Genomic DNA, 23,982 nt, shown 5'->3' with positions numbered 1-23,982 from the left:
TTCTTGTTCTTTTCTTGAATGTGGTTTTATAAAAAGGTGAAATTAAAATAGGGTCCATTAATCAATGGCAAAGCACATCTAGTGAGTTTAGCTAATAAAACTCACAAAATCTTATGCACTTAGTCATGAATGATCCACTGACTGAAGGATCTCTTTCATGTCACATAATCCAGTTAAAGGTCTAGGAATAAAAGAAATAGTTTTTAATCCACGACCTTTCTCCAGTGCATGAAGTCCACATCTTGTTGGTTTAGTGGTTCTCGTAGACCCTTGACATCTGATATGGTTTGGTTCTGTCCTCACCCAAATCTCATCTTGAATTCCCACATGTTGTGGGAGGGACCTGGTGGGAGGTAATTGAATCATGGGGGCAGGTCTTTGCCATGCTGTTCTCATGATAGTGAATAAGTCTCATGAGATCTGATGGTATTGTAAGGGGGAGTTTCCCTGGCCAATCTCTCTCTCTGTCTGCTGCCATCCATGTAAGATGGGACTCGTTCCTCCTTGCCTTCTGCCATAATTGTGAGGCTTCCCCAGCCGTGTGAAACTGTAAGCCCAATTAAACCTCTTTCTTTTCTAAATTACCTGGTCTCGGGTATGTCTTTGTCAGCATTGTGAAAATGGACTAATTCAATATCCCAGCACCCCTCTGCCTAGGAATCTAGGGTTGCTCTGTGTAAATTTTGTCCAGCACAGCAAAGGCTTCTAGAAGAAGCAGAGGTGGATCAGGTAGTGTCTAGGAGTGCAGCCCAGAGGCAGGCTGGGTGCCGAAATGGCAGAGGCAGAAAGTGATAATAAGCTTTCTAAGGGGCGGGGGGAGAACAGCAAGGAGCAAAGATATGACCAGGAACTGGGGCCAGTGCCCACTCATGGGCATCTAAGGCTCTCCTGTCACCTCAGGACACACAAGCTCCAACACCATTGGAAACAGTATTGAGTACCTTGGCCTGGACTTGGTCTTCCACATGGCTCCCAACCTTCCCCTTCATCATCTGGCCCATTTGCTCTGGTCCAGTCCATGCATTCCGTGTCTTGACATGCTTTGCCCTGCACTTCTCTTTTCCTTCCTCCTGACACTTTTCCCTGCTCTAGCAAGGCTTCCATGGGTCAGTGTCCATACCTCTTCCTACTGATGGGCCTGAAGCTCAACTCCAGAAGTCTTCCTCCACCAGGACCACCTCACTGTTGAGGCATTTATTCTACCTTCCCTTAGTAATTACGTGTTTGAGACAGCTAGATTATTTCTCACCTATGCTGTTCCTCTTGAATTTTTCATTAGATGGCACCTGTTTTATGTTCTTAATTTGGTGGTGGTGATGGTTGTGAGGCTGACAAGGGAGAATGGCTTTTCAATCACATTTGACGAGTAAATGCATTGTCCAATAAGCACTCATTAGACATTTATTTGGAAATACCAAGTACCAGCAATTTGGCTAAATGGGATAAAGAGGGATGGGATCAAGTTGAAAAGGAAAAACTCTATCCAACTTTATTTCCTACGATCGTGACTATTTAATAATTGTGATTCAGAGACAGCCTTTAAAGTGGGCCTTCCAACATGAGGCACTTTGGAGCTTGAGAACCAAGAGTGCCATAATTTTCCCACTCATTCATTCAAAACATACCTATTGAGAGTCAGGCACTTTTCTAGTTAAGGGGACAGGCAGTGATTAAAACTTGACTTTGGCCTTCAAAAGAACTCACAGTATAAAGAAGGAGTTAGGTAATTATGCCATTGATTAAAGTATAGCTTAATAAGTGCTATAGTATAAGGATTCAGAGATTGCCTGAGTTCAAATCCCAGTTCTATTACTTATGATTGTGTGACCTTGGAAATTTACTTAATCTCAGTTTCCCAATTGTCTCAGTCCATTTTGCATTGCTATAAAGAAATATATGAGGCCAACTAATTTATAAAGGATGGAGGTTTATTTGGCTCATGGTTTTGCAGGCTGCACAAGAAGCATGGTGCCAGCATCTGCTTCTGGCAAGGGCTTCAGGCTGCTTCCACTTGTGGTGGACGGTAAAGGGGAGTCAGCATGTAGAGATTACATGGAGAGAGAGAGAGGAACAGGAACTAGGCCCTGTTCCACAATCAGTCCTTGTGGGGGCTAACAGCACAAGAACTCACTCATTGTTCCAAGGACAGCACCAAGACATACTGAGGGATCCGTCCCGATGACCCGAACACCTCCCATCAGGCCTCACCTCCAACGCCGGGAATCAAATTTTAACATGAGGTTTGGAGGGGGCAAACATCCCAACTACAGCAGTTGCCATAAAAGTGGAGATAATAGTAACAAGGTTATTGTGACTTGAAAATCATTCCTATGAAGTGGAAGCAAGCTTTCAGACAGAATCACTTAGAACGCCGTCTGCACATATTGTCAGCTCTTATGATAGATGCAAAAATGAATGCTATGAAAACAGCAAAGAGAAACATGGAAATCAAACTGAATATGTCAAGGAAGGCTTTCCGAAGGCAGTAGCAGAAAGCTCCATTTTGATGGATGAGTGGGAATTATCTGTATAGTGAGAAGGATGGAAGGACGTCCAGGCAGGGTCACATGGGTGAAGAACAGGAGACTGCATCTCCATTCGGAGAGTGCGGTCTGCTTTGTGGGTGGGAGAGAAAGGTATTTGTGATGTACAAGAGGGAAGCCAGAAAGGCTGGTGGAAGTCCAACTCTGAAGGGCCTTGAGAGCTCAGTAAAGGATTTGAGAAACGAAAGCCTCTGAAATGTTGGGAGAAAGAATGACGACACTAGATTTGCATTTTAGAAAACCACCTCTCATCACGGATTGGAAGGAATTCCACTGGTGCTAGTTAAAAAAGGTGACAAGGGAAGATAATCTGTTCTAAGAAATTGTGTCTTCCTTTTCTGTTGCTGCTTAACAAATGACCACAAATCAAAGAGCAACGTTACCACTGATTCTCTCACAGTTTCTGTGGGCCTGCTAGATGGTGTTCTCAAGGCCTCACTGGGAAATGTAGTTATTGGCTGTGGCTGCAGCCTCATCCAGGGGTCGGGGGTTCTCTCCCAGCTCATTCAGGTTGTTGACAGAATTCGATGTCTTGTGGTTGTAGGACTGAAGTTCTCATTTCTTGGTGGCTGATTCTTGGGGGCCACACCCAGCTTCCACATGCCTCATTTCTCTGCATGCGGCCCCTCTATCTTCAAAGCCAGCAACGGTACATCTCTGGTCTTACCTGTGCTTTTTTTCTTTTCTTTTCTGAAAGCGGAGAAAACTCTGCTTTTAAGGGGCTCCTGTGACTACATGAGGCACACCTGGATCTTGATGTCAGCTGCTGTGAGACTTTAATATCGCTGCAAAATCCTTCACAGAAGCACTGAGGTTAGTGTTTGAATAACTCTTGGAGGGGATGGTGGGGGAGGCATCTGTAGAATGCGGCCCTCACAAGTTGGCAGTAGGAAGGAGGATGAGGAAATGCAGGGAAAGCTTTAAAAAATGAATAAGTAATTAGAAATGGAAGTGATACGGAGGTAACCACAATGATTTTCAGTTCTGGAACTTAGACAATAGCTTGCAAGATGATGTATTTCTCAAGAGAACACAAGGGTGGAAGAAAAATGTAAGTGGTGAAGATGAATTTAATTTTGCATGTGATAAGCGGGGTGGGGTGTGTAGGACATTCGGGGAAGATGCAAAATAAGTAATAGGTCCCAATCACAGAACAGTGACCAGGGCTGACAGCAAGGACTCTGGAGTACAAATGCCAGCTAGAACCACGGGTGTGGAAATAGCACCCTGGAAGAGCAAGGGCTGGGTGTGGTGGCTCACGCCTATAATCCCAGCACTTTGGGAGGCCAAGGCGGGCAGATCATCTGAGGTCAGGAGTTCGAGACCAGCCTGGCCAACATGGTGAAACCCTGTCTCTATTAAACATACAAAAAAATTAGTCAGGCATAGTGGCACATACCTGAAATCCCAGCTACTTGGGAGGCTGAGGCAGAAGAATGCTTGAACTCGGGAGGTCGAGGTTGCAGTGAGCTGAGATCACGCCATTGCATTCCAGCCTGGGAACAAGAGTGAAACTCTGTCTCAAAAAAAAAAAAAAAAAAGAAAAGAAAAGAAAAAGAAAAAAGAAAGAAAGAAAGAAGAAAGAAAGAAAAAGAGCACCCTAGAAGAGCATGCAGAGTAAGAAGTGTAAAGGACCAGAGGGAAACCTTATAGACATTGTCTTTAAGACGTAAACAGAGAAAGACAAATGCATAAAGGCTATTGCCGAGAAGTGGACAGTGCACGGCAGGAAACCTAGAAGTCAGGGCATGTCTGTTTCAGAAGCCCAGGGAAGGAAGAGCTTCCACCTGAGGGATCCACCATGAGTACTAACTATAAGGCCAGTGTTAAATACCCAGTAAGATAAGGAGAGAAAAGCAGCGAATGGATTTAGCAAAATAAAGGATGGAAACCACTGACAAAGTCAAGGGGAGCTATTTCAGGAGAGTGGTTTGCAGTCTGCTGAGAAGAAACATATTCAAGGGTGGATGGTAGCTGGATGGGGATTTGGGATTTGGGTGGTCTGGCTTTTCTGTAAGACAAATAGACAACAGTGTTTACGTGGCTTAGAGGAAAGAGTGTTTAGGGACGGTGATGGTTCACCTCAGAAAACAGGATGGGAGCGGGTAACTGAGCAGGATCTTTGAGGAAGCACTGAGGGTGAGCTCCACATCACAGGTGGAAAGATGGACTTGAGTGGCAGAAGGGCATGCCTACCTGGATGGGCCAGGAGAGGTAGTTACGAGGTGGGTGCAGATGGGGGTAGATTTGTAAGACTCCCTGGGAGAGGGTGGAGAGGCACTGCTTGGAGAGTCCTTTTCCTGTGACCTTCATTTTCTCAGTGAAATAGGAAGCAAAACTGACTGCTAAAAATGAAGAGAAAGGCCTTGGAGTGGAGAATTTGGTGCACAGGCAACATGAGTGAGCATTTGGGGGTGGGTGGAGCAGCAATCTGGCCGCAGAGGTGTGTGGTGCTTGTCCAGCTGCATCAAGGACCCAGCAAGGTGGTGGCACTGGCGTGCACAGGGCCTGGTGTTCTCCAACAGGACCTGGAGGCTGAGGAGGGCAAGTGGCCGGGGCGCTTTAAGGCTGGGCTTCTTTGGGACAGGTGCAATGGGAGGACTAGAGAGTCCTGGGACTTGGCAGAGGAAACCTGTGGTGGTGACCGACTCCAGGCTGACCGAGAAGGAACTGAAACCAGAAGGCAGCTCATGACAGAGAGAATGGCTGGTCTAGGGACACACGCTGAGATGAGATGCAAGAGGAAGAGCTTGGGCAGTAAGACAGTGCAGAGGCTGGAAGGATGGGGTCAGTGTGAGGATGGGACCCGGAGGTATCGTCTGGGTGGAACGGAGCTGAGTGATAACATGGGAACAGGGAACAGGGAGTGGCCTTGGACATGGGGTGTAGTGCAGTTGAGTGTCTAGGGGTGGGCGTCCAAAGGATCAAACAACTCCTCTGAGGGTGAAGACAGGAGCAGAGAACCCGAGTCGAGCGTGAATGTCAAGAACAGCAACTCGAGCGGCCTCAGCGTGTCCAGCCCTCTCCCCATCAGACCGGGGCAGATGAGCTGTTTGCCTTGTGAAACCATCAGCTCCTTTAACCTCAGCAGTGCTTTTCTTCCTTATGTCACCTGCAATGTCAGGAGCAGCCACATCACAATATGAATGCCAGTGAGACGCAGGATCGGCCCTCCCTCCTTCCACATTTACCCCATAATGTCCCACAGGTGACAAGAACAAAGCGTGTCTAAATTTGGTTGGGCCATGGGGAGTCAGAGATCCTGCATTCTGTGAGCGCTTCTCTACCTATGATGGATGTGGACACCTCTGCTCTCCCATGGACCATTCCCCCGCTAATCCCTAGTGGACATTCCCGGCTTCATTTAGACTGAGGTTCGTACTTTCACCATCCTCCGGTTCCCTGGTCTGTTCTGGACCTGAGCATGGGAGAGCCGCTGCCACTTTTCTCCTTGTCTACTGTGACGTTATTGCCCTTTCAGAGTAAGGGAAGAGTCCCCAAGGGGTGACAAGTTATACCCTCCTTTCCCAGGACAGAGAACTCTGTTACCACCACTGGCTCCTAGGAATATATTTTGTAAACTGTTTCAGTTGTCCAAGGATCCAAAGAGGAGTTTGGAATTCTCATTTTGTCCCTGGTTTGAGAAAAGTTTAGAGAGATATGGGGGCTCCTTTAGTGTCAGAGAGCGACAGCTCTTCACGAATCTGAGAGCCCGTTAAAAATCTCTTTACCGAAATCAGACAGAAGCAATGGAGTGTGTCTGAGGAAAATGAGGGTGAGGGATGAGAAGAAGGGAAAGAAGGGTTTTTGACAGTGGGAGTGGGCTACTCCAGGCTGGTGAGCACACTGGTGAGGTTTCACACGTCCAAGCCCATCTGTGGGTATGATTTCTATGGAGACTGAGTTAGAAGCAGGAGCCCTCCTGAGCCTGAATTTGAATGTCAGAGGAGCCGTCAGTTCAAATCACTGCCTGCCTTTGCAGTTTCACCTGTGCACACCCCACGTGAAGGCTCATATTTCCACAGCTCCATGACAACAGAGGATGAAAGAAATTCCTTCAGTCAAAACTCAGCACTGACAGGTGCCAGGCAAGCATGCCATTCCTGTTTTTATAACGGGCAGTGGGAAGTGGTGGTTCATCTGGGCCAAGAGCCAAAATTTGCTCTGGTGAGCTGTGAAGCAATGTTAGTTTCATCCGGCAGAAGTCACAGCTCATTATGCCAGGTGATGGAGAATGGTTCGCCTGGGAAGCCGGAGGCCAGCGAAAAATCCAGAAAGCCCCATTTGTGCGCTGCCGCTGCCAGAGAGCTAACAGGGTGAGAAACTCAGACACATTAAGGGATATTCTTTGTCCCAGCTGAGCTCAGCTGTGCTTCAGCAAAAGACAAATTCGCCCTGCAAGACACGGGCTGCACTGCCCTCCTGGTGACCCGAATGCCCTCATCCCCTCTCTTTCTGCTCACACCCAAAATCAAAACAAAACAGACCAGTGCTCTTGCCACCCATCTTTTCTCTTTGATACACCGTAGTGAATCAGTCCCCACAAATCATGAACATTTCCCCGGTAACAGGAAAGAAGCCCCGATGCTATGCAGATGAAGTCACTGTGAGTTGTACTTCAAAATGTTTCTAAAAGTCCAATGAAAAGCAAAATCCATATTTGGGAAGAATCCCATCCTGAGATCTGCCAAACATTCTCAGGATCTGGGACACTTGTCACTCAGTCCCCTCACCTCTGGCAAGGGGCTCAGGAGACTCATTTTTTAGGAGATAACCCTTGGTTGCTGAAGCATGCCACTGCCCACCTGGCTAGGTGACTCTGAACGCCGCACTGGAACCCACTTGCCACAGATTCATTTCTTTGTGGCTTAAAATTAGGTCATGGGAAAGCCACCTGGTAATGTATATTAATTAACATGCACAAATCTGCAGAAAGACTATCTAGTTTTCCAAATTTTCTGAAAAATATTATCTTGCAAGCTTCTCAATATGGCAGTTTATCAGCTTGGCAGATATATTTAGATCATATTCAGCTAACATGCATAAATACCCAATATGGGCTAGGTGTGGTCGTGTTCCTCATTCCACTCAATCCCTGCAAAGAACTGTGCTGTCTGTGTTCACTTTACAGACGATGTGTCTGAGGGTCATGGCTGCTCTGAGCTCAGGTGGAGGCAGGGAGTGGGGTCTCTGAGCCTGTATCCCACACTCTCCCACAGAGGCCTCCCTGACCTGCAAAGGAGCCTGTCCCCAAGAGACCTTTATTTTGGCACAGGATGCTTTCTTCATATTGCACCGCTCTAGAAGTCCAGTAGTTGAAACAGGTAAAAGTGGAGTCACTTGTTAGGTTGGGTGGGGCACCGAGCCCAGCCTTTGCAATCCGTCTTGTCTCTTCCATTTTCAGTGAACCCTGGGTCCTGTGAACCACAGTTTGAAAACCATTACCCTCCATCATCCTCTTAGGCGATTTGTTTTAGGTCTATTTGAAGAATTCTTCCAGAACTGGAGCCCTCACTTTGGTCTTTCCGTGCTTACATAGGCAAAACGCTGGGCTGAGTCTGCCCACACCTCCCAGATGGTGACGACTCAGGTGGTTCTCAGAGCTGCCTGTTCTCAGTGCTGGAGGAAGGGTGGGTGACATTAGACAGATAGGCCTGGGCTCTCAGGTTGCCCCATTCTAATCCTATATTTACTTTACATTATTATTATTATTACTTTTGAGGCAGTATCTTACTCTGTCACCCAGGCTGGAATGCAGTGGGACAGTCATGGCTCACTGCAGCCTGGACCTCCTAGGCTCAAGTGTTCCTCCTGCCTCAGCCTCCCTAGCAGCTGAGACTATAGGCCTGCAAAAGAAAACCACTTGATTTAATTTTTAAAATCAAAAATTTTGACTTTTAAAAGTTTTTGTAGAAATAAAGTCTCACTATGTTGCCTGGGCTGATCTTGAACTCTTCAGCTCCAGTCATCCTCCTGCCTCAGCCTCCCGAAGTGCTGGGATTACTGGTGTGAACCACAATGCTCGGCCCCTGATCATTGAAATGTAGCAGGCTCACCTTGGGACAAGCCCTTAAATGGCTCCCTTAAGAACTATTGCTAACTTTTTAAGTATGATAATGGTTTTGTGGTTATATTAAATAAAAGGGCCTGTATCTTTTAGAGATACATATGAAAGTACTACAGCTGTAGTGAGAAAATTATCACTTCAGCATTATCCAGAGTGAGGGATATGAGTGGGATAATAGGATGAATCATTCATTTTGTTCAAGCTGTGTAATAGGTACATAAGGAGTGGCGGGGAGGGGAGAGTGGGACTAGCTGAGGTAGGCAGGACCTTAGACTTTCTGGGTCCCAGCTTGCACATGGAGGCCTGACACTTAGAGAGGGGTTAAGTAAACGGTCCAAGGTCATGAAGCTAGAAAATGGTAGAACCAGGCTTGTGAACTCAAACGATCTGTCTCCAAAGACTGCCTTTTCAGCCACCGTGCCTTATAGATGCTGTACATGACAGTTATAACAATCCAGCCCAACAGGAGGTGATCTGACAAAACCCATGGAACAATTTTCATCTTTTTTTTTACTATGAAGAAAAAAATCCCTGGAAAATAGAATATAATCTACAATGCTACCATTCTAACAAAATAGTTTTTTCTGCATGTATTTCATATGACATTCATAAAAATAAAAAATAACTCTTTAATGTTCTCAATTTTTAATGTCCTACTACAAACATTCCTTTGTATTTCTTTACTTCATAATATTGAAATTACCTTTGTGAAAATTATAACAGGGAGAAAATGATGACAGTGAAAGATTTAACCAACTCCAGTCTTGCTCTTAACCTCCAAGCTTCTCTTAGGCATTCCTGGGCTTGGGTCGAGGTAACTTTGAGAGGAATATACTTTATAGTTTAAATGATAATAGTCCTTCCCCAAAACTAAACCGCCTTCATAAAGCTAATGGAAGGCCACCAGGTTAGGAGGATGAGAAGAGCCTGAGTCCTGCTAATGTGTAGACATAAATGATTACCAGCCATTTTTCCAGAGGTCACAAGATTTGCAATTTCCCCAGTTACCCCTGACAGTTACTTGACTACTGTAGAACCGAAGATTGGCCTTTCGAGATGTCTTTTCAGGTGTTTGCATTTCTGATGACCAGTAGCTCCACCTGGACCCAACAACCAGTCCTGTGGCCCCCAGCTATGAGCTGACTCAGCACAAAAGGACAGCTTTGACTCTCTATGATCTCATCTCTGATCCAACCAACCAGCACTCCCTGGCCCCCTACCTGCCAAACTGTCCTTGAAAAACCCTAGTCTCTGTCTGAATTTTTGGGGAGACTGATTTGAGTGATAATAAAACCATGGTTTCCCATTCAGATGGCTCTGCATAAATTAAACTCTTTCTCTATTGCAATTCCCCTGTCTTGACAAACTGGCTCTACCTGGGCAGTGGGCAAAAATGAATCCATTGGGTGGTTACAACATCAATTCCAATGTGCTTTCATTTTATTACAAATCCTTCTCTTCTTTGAACTTCTTGTTGCTTCTACTTTTATGCTGTTGGAAATAATCTGGGAACGAATTTCTTTAGGCATGTTGCATTTCTTCTTTTTGATTTTTTTCTTTTGTATAAATTCCCAGATATGAGATGATTCGATGGAAAGCTAAATTATCTTATTGTACTTGAAACTTACTGTCAGCTGAAGTTCAAATTAATGGTACTATTTTATATCATATGGCATTTTTGCCATGGGGTAGTATCAAGGAATGTTTTCTATTTTGTATACAAAAAACATGAGATTGTTTTAATTTCAGTTTATTTTATTTCTAGTAAGTGGAATGTTAGTGTAGGGAACAGATTTGTAGCTGAACAATTTTACTGGAGCTCCAGGCTTGCTTGACACTGCACAGCCCCAGACATACACACACATACAAAGAAAGGGAAGCTTCTCTTGACCTTGTTTCCACTGTTACAACAGTCAATAGCTCAGGTGCTCAGCAACAACATCTGATCACTCAGTGGATATTGTTTGGAGAAAGAAGTAATGGAACAAAATGTAAGAGACAGAAGATACTGACTTGTCTTCTTCACTCAGGCTAAAGTTTTGCCATTTAATAATTCCATAGCAGTTGTGCAAATAGCTCTAGTTTCTATGAATTTCTTCAAAATTCTTTGTAAATGCCATTTCTCCGTCTGAGAAAAATCTCTTCCAAGTTACTAAGCCCTGATTATACTGTACCTTTTTTCTGTTAAAAATACTTTTTTTTTTTTTTACAAAAAGGGAAATGGTAACTGTGTCAGGTGGTAGGTGTGTTACTTGTCCTGATGTGGTAATTATTTTACAATGTTGATGCATACCAAAACATGAAGTTGTACACTTTTAATTTATACAATTCTTGTCAATTATCTCTAAGTATAGCTGGAAACAATTTTAAAAATGTTTTTCTAATTGTAAATTTAATTAAGACACGCAAATTGTAGAAAACGTGTAAAATACAGAAAAGTTTCAAAAGGAGACAAAAATAACTCATAATCTTCCACTTCAAAAAAGCCACTATTAATATTTAATGTATTCTTCCTTCTCTTACATTATATGTTAAAAAGAATTGCTGGGCTGGGTGTGGTGGCTCACGCCTGTAATCCCAGCACTTTGGGAGGCCGAGGATGGCAGATAACGAGGTCAAGAGATGAAGACCATCCTGGCAAACATGGTGAAACCCTGTCTCTACTAAAAATACAAAAAAATAAAAAATAGCCAGGCATGGGTGGCACGTGCCTGTGGTCCCAGCTACTCGGGAGGCTGAGGTGGAAGAATCACTTGAACCTAGGAGGTGGAGGTTGCAGTGAGCTGAGATTGTGCCACTGCACTCCAGCCTGGCGACAGAGCAAGACTTCGTCTCAAAAAAAAAAAAATTGCTGTTATACTATCTGCATTTAGTTTTATATCTTGGTATGTTTCATTCAACGTTATATTGGAAGTGTTCTACCAGATCATTATTGTCCAAAAATGATTTTTAAATACTTATGTAAAATATATAATTGCAATTATCTGTATATGATACATAATTATAATTTTATAATATTTAGAAAATATTCCTAGTACAAGTGTATCATCATTTATTTTACCATTTCCTTAGTGCTGGCCATCTGGGTTGTTTCCAAACTTTCGCTGTTGTAAATAATAACACAATGAACATTCTGGTTCATTTATTTGCAAAAGCTCAATTCAACTAGCAGGATATACATATGTGTTCTTCGGGACAAGTACTCCACATTGGGCACCTTACCCAATCAGGAGTTGGGAACCTGGCATCTGATCCCAGTTGGCTATTGTGTGACCCTGCAAATGGCTAGCATTTTATAAGTCCAAGATACAGTCATAACTTTCCCTTTATGAACATTTTGCTCTCTCATATCTCACAGCACTTTACAGTTTTTATTATTTTTGCCTCTACACGTGTCAAGTGAGAATATATATGGGAACATTTAGTGATGATAATGAAGGAACCACTCTTATAAATCTTCACATGTGGAACTCCTAAGCTGTGCTCATTAGTAAGCACATTAGACTTAGATTACTGCTGGCAATTAACAGCAGACAACAATAATTAAGCAAGCAGAACCATCTGAGATAAGATACAGTTTAACACATGATGAGAGAGGGAGAAATGTACGGCAAGTTTGAAAGAGCGAATTCCAATTCTCTGGCTAAAAGCCTCTGCATTCAAGGGCAGCTACGGCTTATACAGGGCAAAGGAAAAAAAGAACTAGAGTAATTGAGGCTGCCAGGAGTCCCCTGGGGTCTAGTGCAAAGGCTATTATTAGTCCTGCTTATTGTCATGCTTTAACACTCTCCAAAACTCTGGTGCAGAACTGCCCCCACGGGGTGCCTGGTGGTTGTTTCACAAAGCCCAGAGACAGAATCTATGTCTCAATCACGCTTTCTTCTTGGTTATGGAGAGATTTAAGTTTAAGTAAAGAATGGAGCAGTTCCATACGTTCACTTTTGATAAACGATGCTTTCCCCACCTCTGGTTTCATAGCCTAATGCCTGACAATCACTTTGAAGTCTCTTCTGGGCTAGCAAGATGCAAAGGGGTGAGGGGATTTGGTATTTAAGTATCCTAGAGCCAAAGGTGCTGTCTCCCAAGTCCCTTCTCCTTGAATCTAGTGGGATAATTCATCCAGGGGAGGGAAAGGCCCTGTTACTCCAGGTGGTCTATGCAACTGCTGCAGTTGAGAAGAGTAAACCGGCAGCTGGCGGTTCAACAAGGGCCGCCTCATCTGACTGAAGCTCATCAGGACCACACCAGGGAAAGTGAACCGCATATCTCTCTCGTCACACCTGGAAGGGGGCATCGCTTCTGCAATTCTACAGCACTTCTTGAGACATGTGTGCATCTATGTAACAATCCTGCAAGATCCAGAACTTAAAGTAAAATAAAAAAAAATAAAGAGAACGAGAGACTGGGAGCATCTTCTCCCCGCTGTAGGGCTCTTATTTTTCCATGCTGAGCTTATGGTACAACTGCCAAACGCTTAAGTCCATTAAAAACAATAACCACCTGATTCCTTCTCATTGTAGGCACAGTGCTTTTCGTCCAGAGATTACCTCTTGTGGAAAAGGATTTCTGCCAAACAAGACTTTGCATATAAAGTTTGCTTTGCAGAGACTTGGCTCTCAAGGCAGAATTGGACAGCTCCCGGTGCTGAACACAGGCGTTGAGCCAACACCAGAGGGCGCCATTTCCCTGGCATCTCAGGAGCAGCGCTTGCTCGGGGTGGCGGATAGGGGCTTCTCGGCCAGGCAGGGAGATGAGCAACTCTGGGAGGAAGTAAAAGAGCAGAGCTGTTGGTGTTTTTCCCTTGCACTGTCACAACCTGTGAATCCTAGGGGACAATGGAAGCCTGCACAAGCTCAGCCCTCTCTGCGCAAAGCCAGACCACAGATCAAAGAGGCGGCAGTGTGAGATCCCATCGCAGCCGAAGGAGACTGTCACCAGGACATTGGTCTCAATGCAAAACAGGCTCAGGCGGTGGTCAGAAGGCACAGAGGTGATTTTCCTTTTCACCACTGGGCCATGCTGCTGTCTTTCTGTTCTCTTTCACCAGCCTCTGGAGGCCTGCCTTTCACCTGGGGAAGGTGACCGTCCTGTGCACTGAGGGAGTGGCCGTCAGAGCTTTGGCAGGTGGGTTGGGAAGGCTTCTAGTTCATATGTTATAATATTGATATTAACAGCCAGAGCAATCAACCCCCTGCTGTGGGCTTAACATTGATCGTCCCTCATACCCACAGCAAAGCTACAAGGGGAAATGAAGAACCAGAGGCTCCAGAGGCTTATCGCCTCGCCCAAAACTACACTGGAGTAAGTAGCAGAGACAAAAACGAACTCCCAGTCTACACGACACTAAAACCACGCACTTTCCACCCCACGCTGCATCCCAATGATTCATCCTTGTGTGTGAAGTACAACACGTGATTATCCATGAAATGAAAATGAGGAATAATTTTTAAACATGATAAACCTCCCTGATTCACACTATTATGGATGTCCAGAAGAGAATAAAGCTATTCGCAAACCAGAGGCAATGTCTGGCTAATGACCTTGAGTGAGGTCAGCACCGTGACTAAATGATTTCACTGAAGAATGAGAACTGTTCCCCATGGTAAACAGTTCTGTGCTTAAGCTAGCGGGATAGTTCCCTGAAGATTCGCCACTCACAGCTATCCCTGGGGTCAAAGAAGCCTATATTGGTCCCTTATTTTCTCTCCCTTAAGAGCATAGTCTCAAAAGTGAGAACTAGAAACATGGGAAGATCTCATTTGCAATATTATATCCTAAAAGGAAATAATAGCTCACTATTTTCCCAGCTTGAGATATATACTTAACAAAAAGCTCGCCACAGCCCGCAGACAAGACAGGCCAAACCTCTTCCTGAGAACTGATGAGCAGATCAGCTAATTAGTGTCCATTACAGGTAAGGGCTGCAGGCCGACTGCTGAGCAGATATTGCCTTCTCCCCGGGGTCTGTGCTGCAGTAAGAAATAGCTCAATCTTTAAAGCTGACTGCTGGGTTTAAATTCTGCTTGCACTGCTTCTTAGAGGTGACGCTTTGGAGGGCTCGCTAGCCTCAGTTTTTTAATCTATAAAATGGGAATAATAGTCACACCCTCCCTTGGAGCTGCTGTGAGGATTAAATGAGAAATCTACGAAAAAATCTTAGAACAGTGCTTGGCACACAGTCAACTTTCTTTAAGGGTCAGCCATTCCATGAGGGTAGATGCAACTAACAATGTTAATTTCAGACAGAGTTGGGCAGGTCTCTCCAAAATTAGGTAGGTCTTACAAATTATACAAGGACATTTATTATTGTTTCCAGCTGGCTGAAAGCAAAGCACTTCATCCATCCTACAGATTATTGAGCAGGGAGCTCAACTCACATGTGTATAGACTGGTACCTCCCACACACCCACCCCAAAATTCCTAGAGAAAAAGGTAAGTGAATAGATGTGTTACTATTAGAAACATTTATTTATCTGACACATACTTGTTGAGACAGGCACTGTTCTTCTCCCTGGAGACAGAGTACTGAACAAAATCAAATTCCTGCCCTCAGGGAGCTTCAGTCCAGCATAGGTGACTGACAATAAGCAAATAGACAAGATGAATACATAATGCCATGCAGAGGGGTGGTAGGAGTGTTACAGACACACAGCCAAGGAATTCTTCTCTGCAGAGAATGCTGAGGAGACAGTCAGGGAACAGTGGGGAGAAAGGAGTGTTTCTGGGCAAGGGAACCACACATCTGAAAGTCCTGGGGTGGGACCACTTGGCCAAGAGGCCAGAGGGACTGGAGTGGGAGAAGCAGGGAGCAGAGGGTAGAAAACAAGGCAGGAAAGGCTGTTGGGGCCATGCTGAAAGAGGCCTTTTAGGTCATGGTAAGGACCTTGAATTTTTATTCTAAGTGGGGGGGGGCAGTTATTGAAGGGTTTTGAGCAGAGCAGTGACTGTGATACATCTTACGTTTTCTTTTTTCTTTTCTTTTGCCCCTCTTGCCTGAACATCTTATGTTTTAAGAGACTCTCTCTAGCTGCCCTGTGGAGAATAAACTGGAGCAGGTAAGAAGGGTGTGGGAGGTAGAAATAACAGAAGCAGGGACCAGGTAGGAGGCTACTGCACTAGTCCAGGGGAGAGCAGATAGTAGTTTGGAGTAAGATGGTGTTTTAGTCCATTTTTGTTGCTGTTAACAGAATATCACACAGTGGGTAATGTATAATGAATGGAAGTGTATTAGCTCATGGTTCTGGAAGCTGAGGAGTTCTAGATCAAGAGGCCAGCATCTGTGGAGGGTCTTCATGCTGGGTCATGCCATGATGGAAGGCAATACATGACAGAAGGGCAAAGAGAGGCTGAGAGAGAGAGAGAGAGAGAGAGAGAGAGAGAGAGAGAGAGAGAGAGAGAGAGAGAGAGAGAGAGAAGAATGCAGAACTTACCGTTTTATAATGAATCCTCTTCCAAGATAATGGGATTAATTCATCCATGAGGTTGAAGCCCTCCTCATGACCTAATAACCCCTTAAAGCTTCCACCTCTAATACCATCACAATGGCAGTTGAATTTCAGTATGAGGTTTTGAGGGGACAAACATTCAAACCATAGCAGATGATAATGGGTTGCAGGGGTGTGTTCAATGTGGATGAATTTGACCTACATCTTTGCAGGAAAGGTAGAGCGCACAGCATTTGCTGATGGTTTGGATATGGAGTTTGAGTACAAGAAAGATTCAAGAATTACTGCAAAGGTTTGGCCTGAGTGGCTGGTTACATGGTACACTATTTACTGAGATGGGAAAGACCACAGAGCTAGAAGAGTTCTGGGAAAACCAGAAGCCAATACTGGACATTGGGTTAATATTGGATATTAAGTTTGGAAAGCCTATTAGATGCTGTGGTAGGCAAAATAATGGTCCCTTAAAGATGTCCATGTCCTAATCCCCAGAACCTGTGAATATGTTATTTTATATGGCAAGGGAGAATTAAGGTTGTAGATGAAATTAAGGTTGCTAATCAGATTACCTTAAAATAAGGAGATTATCTTGGATTATCTGAGTGAGCTCAAAGTAATCAAGTTCTTAAATGTGGATAAGGAAGGCAGAAGACTCAGCAGTGCTATATGAGAAAGATTCAGTGTGTCCCTTCTAGCTTTGAGGAGGAAAGAGGGGCCATTAGCCAAGGAATTCAGGCAGCCTCTTAAAGTTGGAAAAGTCAAGCAAATGGGTTCCTCCTTACAGCCTCTATAAAGAAATTCAGCCCTGTTAACACATTGTACTTAGCCTAGTGAAACCCATTTTAAACTTTTGACCTGCAGAACTGCAAAAGAATAAATGTGTGCTGTTTTAAGCCACTAACTTAGTGGTAGTTGTTTTTTTATAGCAGCAAAAGGAAAAAAATACAGGTGGGAATATAATTTATTGTTTAAACAGGGACAGTTTTAAATGAAAGAAGTACAATTAATACTTAAACAGGGATAACGATCATAAGTCAGAGCTATCCTAAGAAAACTGAAATGTGTGTTCACCCTGCTCATCCATTGTATGAGTGGAGATGTCAGGGAGGCAATGGGCTCTGCGTGTCTTTTATTTAGGAGAAAGGCTGGGGCTATTACATTTGAGAAGTGGCCCATGTAGGTTGTCTCTAAGACCATGGGATGGAATGAGATCACCAGGGAGTGAATATAGAGAGAGGAAGAAAAATATCCAAAGATGAAGCCCACCTTTCGAGGTTTGAAAGAAGAGAAGGATCCTATAGAGAAGATGGAGAAGCCATACCCAGTGAGGTAGAAGGAAAACCAGAAAAGAGAATACATAAACTCAACGGAAGAAAGTGTCTTAAGAAGACAGGGTTACTTGATCACATCGCATGGTGGTGACAGGTCAAGAAAGAAGAGGATGGACAGCTGATGCTGGATTTGCAATGTGCAGATCACCCATGACCTTCAAAGAGGGATGTTAGCAGAGAAGTGGGCCAAAGAATAATAGGAATGAGTCAGAGAAGATTGAGACAGAAAGCATAGCAACCTTTCCCTAGTGTCTCTGTAAAGGAAAGCAGAAAAATGGGGTAATAGGTAGAGGGGATCTAGGCTCAGGGAGGATTTCTAAAAGATGGAAAATATTAGAGCACATTTGTAAGCACAGAAAAGATGCAATAGAAGGAGAATGTTCAATGCAGACACAGTGTAATTACAGGAGCAAAGCCCTTGAATAGATGAGAGGAGATGTTATCCAGAGCATAAAGAAATTGGTCTTTCGTAGGCATGTGAACAAACCTTCCACTGAGAACAAAGGAAGGGTGTCAAGGCACCCTAACCCTAACTCTCATTTAAAAAAAATCCCACTAAGTCCTTTTGGATACAACGGACTTTTTTCCTGTTGTTTCTATTTTTTTTTTTCAGTGAAATAAGAAGGTCACCAACTGAGAGTAAGGAGTGGAGAAAAGGTGCTGCAATTTTGAGAAAGGGGAAAAATAGCATTCCAGAAAGTAGGGGAGAGACTTGATACTCATGAAAATGACAAAAGCAAAGCTACACCCACCCACAGAAAATCAGCTACAAACATTATGGAACATGATGGATGTAAGTTCTCATTAGTTATGGGTGGTGTAAGGACAGATATTCTAAGAAGGAGAAAATAAAAACAAAGGCAAACTGTTATCACTAGCTGAGGATATGACTTCGGCCACACTCTTTCTGCTTGGCTGCATTGCCAGCCTGTGTGACTGTGTTTGTTCAGGTTGACACTTGCACACGCAGCACTGCTTTCCTTCAGGGGCTCACCATTTCATCCGTGTCTGGCTGTGGTGGCTTCTCTCTTACTAACACTAATGATTTGGATATGTCAGCAAAACTTTTTCTGGAGCGTGGCTATTCTTGCGCTTGCTTGCGCTCTCTCTCTCTCTCTCTCTCTCTCTCTCTCTCTCTCTCTCTCTCTCTCTCTCTTTCTCTCCTCCCTCCTTTATGTCATATTCTCTCTCTTCTCACCATAACATATCCCATAACCTGGTTTCTACTTTGCTGGAAGTTTGGACAGAAAATAGTCTACACACAGCCCAGCTGTGCTATTTCAGAACCATGGACAGTAGCTCAGCTTTTTAAAATCTCCACCGCTTTGCAACAGGAACATTTTGCTCATATTCAGCCCATGTTACTATGTGCTGGATACTGTGATGGATGCTTAAACAATAATTAGTACTTGTCTTCAAAGAGATTTATAGTACAGGGGGAGATACAGGCTACAAACACAAGTACAAGATAGAAAAGTATGATTCATAAATGGAGGACACTATGGGAATGCTTAGGAAACAAGAGCCGTAATTTTGTCTTTGGATAGGGAATGGTATAAGGGAAAGCATCCTGGAATGAGAGACTTCTAAGCTAAAAGATCAAGGAATTAGTTGTCCAGGGGAGAGGTGTAGGGAAGAGCATTTTAGGCATAGGCAACAGCATATGCAAAGGCCTAGAAGCAAAAGGGCATGGCTCACCTAGGGAACTACAAACAGCACTGTACTTTTAAACATAAGGAGGAGAACTTTACAAGAAAGAAGGAATAGAAGCCTATAAGGGTAAAGTGCTAGGGGAGTGAAGTTGAGAGAGTAATTAAGTCTCATAGGGGTGAGGAGGAGGTGACAGAAAGCAAACATGAGCCAGTGACATTTAAAAGTGTCCTTGATGATACCTGGATGTCTTATAGATGCCTAGCAGTGGGAAAGGTGGGAGAGAAGAACAGAAAACATTTTATCTGGAGTTGTGCTGTCCAATATGGTAACCACTAGCCACATGTAGCCACTGACATTTAAATTAAATTTAATTAAGTTTAATAATTAAAATTAAATAATGTTAAAATTTTAGCTTCTCAGTCACACAGGCTGCATTTTAAGGGATCAATACCCACCTATGGCTGGTGGTTAGCATATCAGACAGTATAGATACAGGACATTTGTACTATGGTACAAAGTTCGATTGATTAGTGCTGGGTTGGAGGGAACAGCATGTGCAAAGGCTCAGAAGCTTGCATGTGTGTGGTGTGCTCGGGAAATGATGGCCAGTCACGAGGGCTGTCACAAAAGGTAGGTGGAGAGAAGTGGCTGGACATGGCGCTAGAGATTAGCTGGAGCTGGCAAAAGGCCTTTTAAGTCATTCTAAAGGAGGGCAGGTTTAGCAATTGGGAGCTGATGAAGGCAGAAGCGTATCTAGATAAAAAGTTAGCTCAAGTAGCAGTCACAAGGCTTGTAAGAAATGGTGGAAAAGCAGAAGGCAGGGAGAAGACACCTGTCAGCCTTTGCAAAGTACATTTTGCTGGAACGTCATTTTATATCATGTCACCTTACATTTGCTGGCTTCCATTTCTCCCAGCTAAATTCAACTTTCTCTGCCTGGTTTTCAAGGTCCCTACCTTGTTCTTCACTACTAAACTGCATATTAGCTCTCCTCCAATAATGACAGTCGTGGCACTCTCTCCTTCACATGAAAATTAATTCCCATTTCTGTCCCTGTCAGTCTCTGAGTAGACTATAAACTCTTTGAGAATAGAACCATGTCTTGCAGTAGGTGAGCTCATGGGATAAGCTTACACAGCTCCCAGGATAGTCCACTATTGCCACTGGTGTGGACTGTCCCTTCCAAGTGTGATTCTCAAGGGTCATAGATTTGAGTCAAGAAAATGCAGATTGACTGATTGATCAGGAAGGCACTGACTGGTAAGATACACAATCCTCCCACTGGTCCCTGCCTCACTGGTCTATCAGCCAGTGTCCTGGCAGGAAGCTGAATTCTACTAAAATGTTTAAGGAAATTAACAAAAGGACAATTGACAGAGGTATGGGCACAATTATGAAAATAGACAAAGGTTTCTGAGCTTCCTAGAGATTAGCAATAATGTATAATAATGGGAATGGGAAACAATAATAATAATAGGAATCCATTACTAAATAGGAAAAGAGGCAAAACAGTATCATCGGAGCCCAGTGAGAACTGGAGAAAGTGAGGATGATGCCCCTGGCAAGAGCTGTGGGGGAAGACGGGGCAAACTCTGCTGCACTGAGGCACTAAGGCAGGAGGAGGCAAGGAAGAAAAAGTCAATCTCTCTCTCTCTCTCTCTCCCTCCCCCACCCTTCTCCTCCTACCCTTTGTTCTTTTGCCCATGCCTTCCATTGCCTAGGTCCAAGCAAAAGCCAGAGGGCAACAGAGACAGGAGATGCAGCCCACAGGATCTGCTGGAAACAGACAAAACTAGGATTGGCTTCATTAACAGATTACCCGGCATAACAATGGCTTAAACAATACAGAAGTTTGTCTCCTGTAAAGGAAGTTCGAGGCTAGCACACTAGCTTCCACTAATTGAGGACCCAGACTCCTTCTACTTTTTTTTTTTTGACTCCTATCTAGCGGCCCACCCTGCCACAACATGCTGTCTCGTGGTCCAAGATGGCTGCTTGAGCTCCAGACATCATACTGGCATTCCAGTATGCAGGAAGAGAAAGAAAAGGAAGAGCACACTTTCTTACTTTAAAGGCACTTATTTGAAGTCACATGGGACTCTTCCATTTACCTTTCATTAACCAGAACTTAGTCACATGAGTACAGCTACCTCCAAAGGGGCCTGGAAATGTGTTATCCATGACAAAAGGTTTCGTGTCCTGCTAAAATCAAGGGTTCTTTTACTAAGTAAAAGCAGGAGATTGGATACAGGATGATGACTCACTCTCTTACAGTCTCAGAGGAAAATTCCCATTCTGTGATCCAATAGACAAATTCCAGGAATGAGTAAGAACCTCCTCATTTTCAATAACCAACAGAGTGAGCATGTTAGTGATAATTACATAATCATCATGGCTCATCATGTGCCTTTTCACCATGATAGTAACTTACATGCCAGCTTCTAAGGGAAATTCAATTTTGCTGTGTAAGAATACAGCACATTCAATAAGAAAATGCAAGTTAGAGACATTTGCCAAAGGAGATTTCAAGACATATTCCTGGAAAATATGTTGTCCAGAGCTATTAGGGAACCAGCTGGTTTGATACAGAAGTGACAGATTGTATTTTCAGAGTAGTGGGATAAGTCTGCCTTTAACAAGGCACTTTACAATGTGATTCACCGCTGCTTATGGAGAAGAGCCCCAGTGGCTCTTGCAGTTGCAGCGTGTGTGCTGACTGGCTCAGCCCTAAAACCTTCCTTGGAGACACTGGTCTCTTTCTCAGATACCCAGGCATGTCCCCAGCCTGTGCAACCTGAGCACTCACAGGAGGCTGTGCCGATGTGGAACGGTAGTCAGGACTGTCCCGGCTCACCTATGAGCTGCCTCCACTTTCTTCAGCCTAAAGCACAACCCAGTCAGCCACCAACCTGGGCTGCTCTGGGTGTACAGACAGAGGATGCCTTTCTACCTTCTCCCTTCCAGCAGCCTTTGAGGGCTTTGGTCAGCCCACTTTACTGGTCCAGAGGAAGAGGCAAAGAGATCTCAGGCTTTTAGTCGCTCATTCCACCAATTTCCTGGAGCAGCTACTATGTACACTCTTGTAGAAACAGGGGGGATAGAGAAGCAGGGCAGGAGGACATACAGTCTAGTCAGGGTGGGCAGGAGTTACACACGTGGAGTTAAATCATCCATGGCAATGAGACACATGACACCCAGAAGAGCAGTGTCCGATGACTAGCAGACGCTCTCTGTTCCATGATTCCACAGATGGACAAAGTCGCCATGAGTTGGAACGCTCAAGGAGAAAACAGTTGAGAGAGTAACTGTTGGGTAGGGTCTCAGAATATGAATAGGAGTTGGCTCATGGCCTGTGACTAGCAGGGGAGAGTGTGCCCGGTGACAGAGGCAGGAATGAGCATCTGTGCACAGGGACAGTTAGGAGACCAGTCTAGCTGGAATAAGGGGCTTGTATAGCACAGTATTGAGAAAGGAAGACAGAGGCAGGCTTGTGGAGGGTCTCGGCTGTCAGGATAAGGAGACTGGAATTCAAAGAGGAGTCACTGAGATTTCTGAGTGGAAGAACTGTGTCGTAAAAGCAAAGTTTGAGAAATACTAGTTAGTGGTAGTGAGTCGAATGCATTGGTTGTGTTGTAAAGGAGCTGGCCCCTGTAAGGGATGCCCTTGATTTTCTGGGTCAGACCAACAGTAATATAGTTGAGGATTCTGTTCATGACTTTGTGAAGAGCCCCTACAAGGCAAATCACATCCCTTTATTCAACAAATGTGTGCAGATTGCCTGCTATCAAGAGGTACTGGGTGTTGAGTATCCTTCGTGGCCAATCCAGGTACGGTCCCTGCCCTCTAAACCCTTCCTCACCCACAGCTGTAGAGCCTGCTGAGAGTGATGGCATGAGGCTGAGCTCAATAAGATCAGGAAGGTGGTGCACCCTGGGGAGGGGGTTTACAATCACACAGCAAGCCCAAACAAGGCACAAAAAAGCTGCAGTCAGACTTGGAGCAGAAAGTGGGATCCTGTGTTTGAGGGTGCAAGATCAGACAGCACTGGACCACAGTGGAGGCAGTGGAGTTGACAGAGGCAGGGACAGATTGTGCCCAGGGCATTCTGTCCTAGAGGAGATGAGGGGGACTGGGTAATGGGAGCAGCTCCTGGAAATGGGGCTGGCTCAAGAGAAGTCAGGGAGCAAACTCCAGCCCTCCACTGGGTGGCAGGATGATGTGGTGGCACTGGAGACATTGGGGAAGGGAGACATGGTCCCCGGAAACACCAGTGTAAGAGGGGGCAAGTCAAGCACAATATGTCCTGTGCTTCTGTTCCCCGCTTCACACTCTCAGGCTAGACTGGGGAGCTGGATGTCCCAAGCTGCTCATGGGTGCTCCCTACACCTCACCACTGTGAATGAAGCAGCTGGAAGTGGTCCCCAAGTTTCCCTCTCCAATGGAAAGAAATCAGCTGGTATTTTGCCTGCCTGAAAAGGGGCAGCCTGAGGATGGCCAGATGAGCATTGTCCTTTCCAGCATCTGGCTTGGTTAGGAATTGAGTCTTATGAGTGTGGTTATGAGCCTTAGCATCACATCACGCTGCCAGCATCCTTCCCTTCCCACCTGTAGGCAATGACGTGAAATCCCTCGAAACCCTTCTTGAGCTTGAATCTTCTTCAGTCATACAAACTTCGCCATAACCTGTTCCACACCTGCTACTCACATACTCCCTGGCCCCCTCCCGGTGCCCTGTGCTCATTCTCCCACTAAGAGCCCATCTCTCCCTCTCCTGTGAGAAGCCACAGTCCCCAAAGGCCTTGTGCAACCCACAGCCCCTGGGGTTGTAGCCTGTGTTCTGGAGCAAGGTCAGCAGTCGTGCTCTCAAGGGCAGAGGCTAGGATGATATCTAAGCTTGATGTGGTGAACAGAAACAAGGAGTAAAGAAGGAACAAATCCTTTCAAAC

General features: G+C 44.7%; 1 long non-coding RNA gene across 3 annotated transcripts; it reads right to left on the bottom strand.

Annotated features, from left to right (window-relative positions):
• Positions 1-1,292: 1,292 nt before the first annotated feature.
• LOC128932291 (uncharacterized) lies at positions 1,293-9,740 on the bottom strand. 3 transcript variants are annotated; one of them, XR_013536427.1, is made up of 4 exons: positions 9,314-9,740; positions 4,740-7,960; positions 3,943-4,039; positions 1,293-3,461 (listed from the first exon to the last, which is right to left on the bottom strand). It is a non-coding gene; the product is annotated as an uncharacterized LOC128932291 (long non-coding RNA). The 3 variants fall into 3 exon arrangements; XR_013536429.1 differs by having other exon boundaries at positions 9,573-9,740; XR_013536428.1 differs by having other exon boundaries at positions 9,632-9,740.
• Between the last annotated feature and the right edge of the window lie 14,242 nt (positions 9,741-23,982).

Source organism: Callithrix jacchus, chromosome 5 (genome assembly GCF_049354715.1).
Source record: "Callithrix jacchus isolate 240 chromosome 5, calJac240_pri, whole genome shotgun sequence".
NCBI lineage: Eukaryota > Metazoa > Chordata > Mammalia > Primates > Cebidae > Callithrix > Callithrix jacchus.
The sequence above is the reverse complement of the archived record's forward strand: the minus strand, read 5'-3'. Positions and strand labels throughout refer to the sequence as shown.